We start from the raw sequence: 7,248 nt of genomic DNA, 5'->3' as shown, positions 1-7,248 counted from the left end.
GATGTTTCTTTCATCAGCTCGTGAATAGAGACTTATTGGAAACAACCAAAAAGTACTTCTTTCTGCTTTAGCAATTCTTTACGCTTCACACTTGTGCCATAACAAGGAAAGACAACCAGGTCACAATGTATACTTGAAAAAAAAAAAAAGCACTAAAAGCTTACATCAAGAAAATTATGCAATCAACCCAATTAGTACTTTACTACAGCAGCTAAAAATTTAACAGATACATTGGAGGCAATGTTCTCTCCAACTTCTACACAGACACAGGAAGGCTATCATGCAGTCACCAAGGTGGAATAGTGATACATGGTAAAGACCATACAAATGGCTGGTGCAACCATTTGGAGTTATAGGCTGCAGATATCAGTGGTGATTTTTATGGTTAATATTTCCTTGAAGAACATCTGCCATGACGTTTGGTAAAGTTGTACTCATTTGTAGTTGCAAAATTAACTTAACCCTTTATACGTTGCATGCCTAAGCATTTATCCTGGCTTAACTTGCCAAGCTCTTCATCAGCATCAGCAAGCCCACTCAGGTGCAGCAATGTGCAAATCATCAGACAGGAAGACCATAGTGGCACAATAGGGACTAGGGGGATTAGTTAATATCAATCAACAATTAGAGTCAGAACATTTCCAGTGCCAGTGCCAATGCCAATCAGCAAAGAAAGCACTCCAGCTGCAGCATGTGTGCCAATTGTCAAACAAAGCACATTACAGGGCTGCCAACACTGGAAACTTGTTGAGAGTGAGACTCCAATAGGCCAATGCTATAATTTAGGAGTCAAAATGAGTCAGATCAATAGAAATGCATGCAAATGAGATAAAGTTTTGGAGTGAGAAAGGACCAAAATGCGTGAGTCTCACACTCAATGCGTGAGAGTTGGCAGCCCTGACATTAAGGTCAACAGCCTTTTCTTGAATAATGTGAGGCATTGTAAATACGTGTACTACACTCTGGAAATACGGTAATGCTTTATCAGTAGCATTCCCACGGAAAACAGTGCTACACTGAACATTACAACTTGACTATATAGGATGGGTTGCAAGCGTTTGCAGATTTGTGCAGTTTCACATCAGTATGTACACAGACACTTAATTATTTAAAATTCGAATGTTTGGTCATGTTCTCTATACATGAAGTAATCCACAGAAAACTGCAGAGGTTATTTTGACAATCATAAATCTGGGTTAAAGCAGACTTCATGTCAAAGTTGATCATAGAAAGAAACATTAGAGCTCGCCACATCCAGTCATGATATACCTGTGTCATTGGCCAGTCTCATTATAATACACTCTGTCACCAAAGGCTGAATGGTGAAATCTAGCATACACATTAAAAAACAATAAACAAGACTCCAACTTACTGACTATTCTCTTGTCTGAGGCCTAACCCCTACATATTGTACCTCTGATACTTCCCTAAGACTTGCACTAAACACACATCGTCGCTGGGGCGACAAGACCTCTTATCTGAAATTTTGGTGAAAATGACTTTTTTTGATTAATGGTTAGATTATCAGGTAAATGTTGTCCTGTCCAAATCCTAGCTGTCTTACCCCAAAAATGAAGCCACCACAGCATGTAAAAGGAAAGGCTCTCCCATTTGATACAGTGCTTTGGCTGCCATGATTTTCTGCTCTCCTGAACATTTGTCATTTTGTAGATACGAGGTCTTGTCGCTCAAGCGACGATACAGATTACTGTAAAAGTGGAAATTTTCGCGGTGTTGAAATTTTCGCGCATTTCGCGCCACCTGAAACTAGCACGAAAATAAAGGCACGCGAATATTTTTGCTTCCCATATGTTCCAGTAGTTGATGCCTTGATTCCGCGGGATTAAAAACACGCGAAACTCTTCTTACCCCGCCGAGTGCGAAAAATTAGTCGCGCGAAAATATCCACTTTTACAGTATACCTTTTGCAAAATTCAGCTGTCAAATAAATATCGCAAATAAAAACTAGTTGAACATCCTCTATCATCAGCAAAAAGTTTGAGTATTTCCCAAATGAGCATTAACAAATGTGGGATGAACGGCAAGCACAGGTAATAAATGGGGGCTTGCTTTATGCCTTTTTCCAAACAATGATACATGCTACTCAGACTCGGCATTCAAATCTGAGTCAAAAATTATGAAGCAAGGACATTGGACTAAGAGTCACATAGTACATAGCCATGTGAGTACAGTGGACTCCCGTTACAATGAAGTCCTTGGGACCGGTATTTTTTTTTCATTATATCGACATTTCGCTATAACCGAACAAATAAACAAAAAAAAAAAAACCAAGAGACCAAGGGGTCACGCGCTCACCTGAGTATCGCAAGTTCACCTTCCATGCATTCTTGCAGACTCTTACCTGAGAACATTGGAAACTTACGGTGGGGGTAGCTTTGAGAGCTGGGGGCATGGTGTCCATTTACATATTCGATCACACTGATAAAAATACCTGCCAAGTACACTGTACTTTATAGAATGTTGGATTATGCAGCTTGGGGAAAAAAAAGACTTAAAGCCCTATCACTTTTGATTAGAACTAGAGAAAAATATTATCGAATATTCATTAATTTAGCAGGTTTGGAACCCCTGGGGCCCCCAAGGAAAGCATGGTGCCCATTCAAACACTTTGAGATCTTATCCCCATGGGAATGCTACTTGCCAAGTTTGATGAAAATCCATGATGTTGTTTTCAGCAAGAAGATGAAAATTTAGGATCGCATTTGGACCCCCCCCCCCCTCCATCCCATTCCGCTTCCTTGGGTCCCAAAGGGGGGGGGGGGGGGAGGGCAACCCTGATTCTCCCATGAACAAACTCGAAACAACAGTCATCAATATATACTGACTCATTGTATTAACTTAACTCAATCACTTCTGGTTCTGAGAAAATCTGTAAAGATTCCTTACAGGAGGGGGGGGGGGGGGTGGGGTGGGACCCCTGGGGCCCCCAGGTTGGGCATGGTGCCCATTTGATAGAATTGAGATTCTATCCCCCTAGGGATGCTACCTGCCAAGTTTGGTGAAAGTTTGTGATAGAGTTTTCAAGAAAAGATGAAAATTTACAATTCCGGTCCAAATTTAGGCCCCCTGGGGCCCCCCCAGGTGGGGCATGGTGCCCATTTGATGGGAATGAGATTCTTTCCCCCTAGGGATGCTACCAGCCAACTTTGGTGAAAATTCATAATGGCATTTTCAAGAAAAAGATGAAAATGTACAATTTGGGCCCCATTAAGGACCCCTCCCCACCCCCCTCCCCTGGGTCCCATGGGGGGCACTGCTGATTCCACCATGAACAAACTTGAAACTACTGTCATCAATATACTAATTCATAGTACTACCTTAGCTCTATCACTTCTGGTTCTAGAGAAGAAGATTTTTTAAGATTCCTTAATTTTGGGGGGTTTGGGCCCCTCTGGGGGGCCCCCAGGTGGGGTATGGTGCCCACTGGAACAAATTGAGATCCTATCCCCCTAGGGATGCTACCTGTAAAGTTTGGTGAAAATCGGACAAGGGGTTCTCAAGAAGAAGATGAAAATGTAAAAAGTTTACGCACAACGGACGACGGATGACGGACACCGGATGAAGAGCGATGGCAATAGCTCACTTGAGCCCTCCGCTCAGGTGAGCTAAAAAACCCCGTAGAGAGGATAATGTTCTGGCCTCAATTTTTATTTCGTTGTAACTGGAATTTCGTTACAACAGTGCTCATCATAATGGGAGTGCACTGTACACATCATACATAAATTTTGCACATTGCATCAATGTAGCAGAATGACAACAAAGTCTTGAAATGCCATCCAAAAACACAACCCTTCCCGGATATATTTTTGTGTCCACATAATAAATACACAAATAGTTCAAATACTGAGAGAGTAGGTAAAGTGCTAAATGTGTCTCTAAAAGCATCTTAAATCAGTCCCGTGATATCTCCTATTAGGTACACATTCATTGAAAAGAATAAGCCCATCACAATTACTGCATATCAATGACACAAGGAACAACTAATCCTCCTTTATACTTATCAAGAACACTTAATCATGTCAACATAGCCAGCACTAGGGGAGTATATCAGGCAAATAAGAGTCATACAAAACATGTGTAGCAAAACTGTCATTAAAAATTTACATTCATCATGTAAAACACAAGATAAATAATCTATTGGTCTTACTCATTTTTATATACACATTTTTGACAGTGAGCATGTACATGTATTTATAAGTTACAATGTTCAACTGACCTCTTCAGGTAATATCATTCTTTAAACTACAGAATTCAAAATCTGTTTTCCAGTGAGAAAAAAAAACAAAACATTGTATAAATATGCAAAATCTATTACTAAATACCACAAATTACGTTGTTCATAAAACATGAAAGCAGTAAATATGAGCTTTGGCAAGACAACACAAGAGACCAAGGGGGTCTAGCGCTCATCTGAGTAAAGTTCACCTTCCACACATTTTTGCAGACTTTTACCTATAAAGAAGAACATTTTGGGGCAGTTGGGAGGGCATGGTGTCTACTTGTACATTCTATCACACTGGCAATAATAACTATCAATTTTGAAAAAATCTGACCATGTGTTTTCAAAAAGAATATCAAAATAAGAAAAATGACCTCAAATTTGGTCCCAGCCCCAAGGGGGCCACAACTGGATAAGCCATAAAAAACTTGGTAGAACACTTACCAATGTATACACTCACACCATTCTTTTTTTTAAATATATATATGTATCATTATTCTTAAATTTGGGGTTTTGAGGAAACCGTATGACCAAATACATATTCTATCACCAGCCAAGTTTATGTGAAAATTTAAACACGTATCTTTAAAGTGAAAATGGAAGCGTGAAAATTGGCCCTTAATTTGGTACTCCAAGAGGGCCAGCCCTGGTTCTGTCATAAACAAACTTGAAAGTACACTCATTTTGATATCTATTTTAATAGCATAAACTACCTCTTTCAATTCCAGTTTTAGAGAAGAAGATTATAAAAATTCCTCAATTTGGGGGCATTAGGACCCCCTTGGGGCCCTGGGTAGGGTGGGGGTGGGGGTGGGTACATTGTGCCCAGTTAAACAAATTGAGATCACATCACCTTAGGGTTGCTACTGTTATGTTTGGTGAAAATCTGTCATGAGGTCTTCAAGAAGCTGTAAATGTAAAATGTTCACACACGACACAAGGCGGACGGCAGATGATGAACGATAGCGACAGCTCACTTGAGCCTTTGGCTCAGGTGAGCTTAAAAGATTTGCTTAAAAAGAATGAAAGTCTATTTTAATTTTTTCCAGGATAATGTCAATGTTTTTTTATTAATGGTTTTGTTCAAAGATTATAAGGATTCTGGTGGGGGGGGGGGGGGGGATGGGAAGGAGAAGTGGTGTATTCAAATGACAAAGCAGACATCTTCCATAAAAATATCTCTTTGATTACAGCTGGATGAGCAGTGATATGGTAAGATATCTTTTGGTCCTAGACCCATGTACTCCTTTGTACACACATAAACAAAAACTTTATATTAAGATTTTAATACCAGTACCTTAATCAAGATACATTTGTAAATATGGAAGGTAAATCATAATGACTATGACAAGTGACATGTAATCACAACTACACAGGATGGTGATTGTATCTGGATGTTGAGTGTGGACATTTCTGACAGATGCACAACATTGAGGTTAAACAGAGTATTTTCTATCAAATATTTATGGTGAGAAAAAAAAATCCCCATAAGAACAAAAGTAGGATCTCTTGCAAATGTAATGTACTCTAAATATGTGTTATTTTCATGAAAGAGATATTGCTATGGTCTATCAATATCTTTCTCTCTCACATAAAGCTTTTCTCTGAGCATCAACTATGTACTTCACAGTATTCATACATGAATACCCATGTATACAGCAAAACCTTTAACATAAAGTTTCCATCACTCGCACTTTCCTAGATGTGCCAACTAAATGCTTCACATTCTTAGGGATAGGCAGGCTTGTTAAAAACAAAGTCCTCCCATACAATACTCTTCTGACTTAACACAAACATCATTCTCTCCAGAAATGATGCCTGACAAGAATCACAAAGTATTACATAAGCAAGTTTGTTCAACCACGTACCAGAAGAGGCTGAAGTTGTGTAGAAGAGATAGGATCATTGGGAAGAAAGAAGCCAACATGTGGCATGTATTGACTGATACACAGCTGAAGACAAGTGATGGTCATTGCCCTAAATTAAGATGCCCAGCAGAGGAGTCATCTCTTCAGAGTCTACATAGTGGATACCAAGAAGTCCTCTCACCAGAAATATATATCACTAAACAGAGGACGTAAGTTGTCATTAACAGCATGTCGGTGGATCTAAATACTGTGAAATATTCTCTTCAATATCATCAATAATATGAAGACCACAGAAAGATCACAGTGGCCACTTCAGTTATAATTCTTGTTTCTTTGTAAATGAAGTTGATGATTCAAACATGGCACTTCAACTCTTCCTCCTTTGAACATGAAATGCATATCTATTCATTCACTGGATTGGGTGGAATGTCACAACACATCATCGGGTGAGCAGTTCAGAGGGGAGTGTTATATTCCTTTTCTCTATATACACACATGATTTGCAGTTTATGAGTTCACAGAGTTGTGCAGAATTGTCATACTTTATCAAGAAAAAGTATGTTTGAAACCTTGGAGATGGATTTTGATGTTAAAACTACTTTGAAAAGCAGACGCATTCATAAACAAAAATAGAAAATCCCCTTTTGGGAAGCATTGATTCAGTCTGTGGTAAAGAGTTGACAATATATTGCAATCCCTGAACAACAACAACAACAACAACAAAATATTGAATTTTGGTATTTGGCTTTGACAATACTGTCAAAATAGACAAAACAGTAGTCTACACATTATCCTGCTCAGCGAAAAACAAGGCAACTGCCATAATGTGTCTCGCCCATTCTCGTACGAGAAACTGTACGCGAATGGGATATAACAGATAAAAAAAGAAATATAACAGATAAAAGGAGATATAAAAGGGTAAAAATTTATGGCAAAAAAGAAACAAGCCAAAAAACTTAACATTGGGCCCTTAAAGTTTGTTGACCTCTGCCTGTGACCTTTGACTTTGTGGTGATCATCCACTCCCCAAGGGACATCTAACTATCCAAGTTTAGTCACAAATGGAGTTATGGATCAAAAGTTATGACCCATAATAGAAATGCACAATAAAAACTTAACATTGGGCACTAAAAGTTTGTT

Source organism: Diadema antillarum, unplaced genomic scaffold, assembly GCF_040938485.1.
Source record: "Diadema antillarum isolate AM-2024a unplaced genomic scaffold, OU_Dant_1.0 scf00000086, whole genome shotgun sequence".
Classification (NCBI taxonomy): Eukaryota; Metazoa; Echinodermata; class Echinoidea; order Diadematoida; family Diadematidae; genus Diadema; species Diadema antillarum.
Note: the sequence above shows the minus strand (reverse complement) of the source record.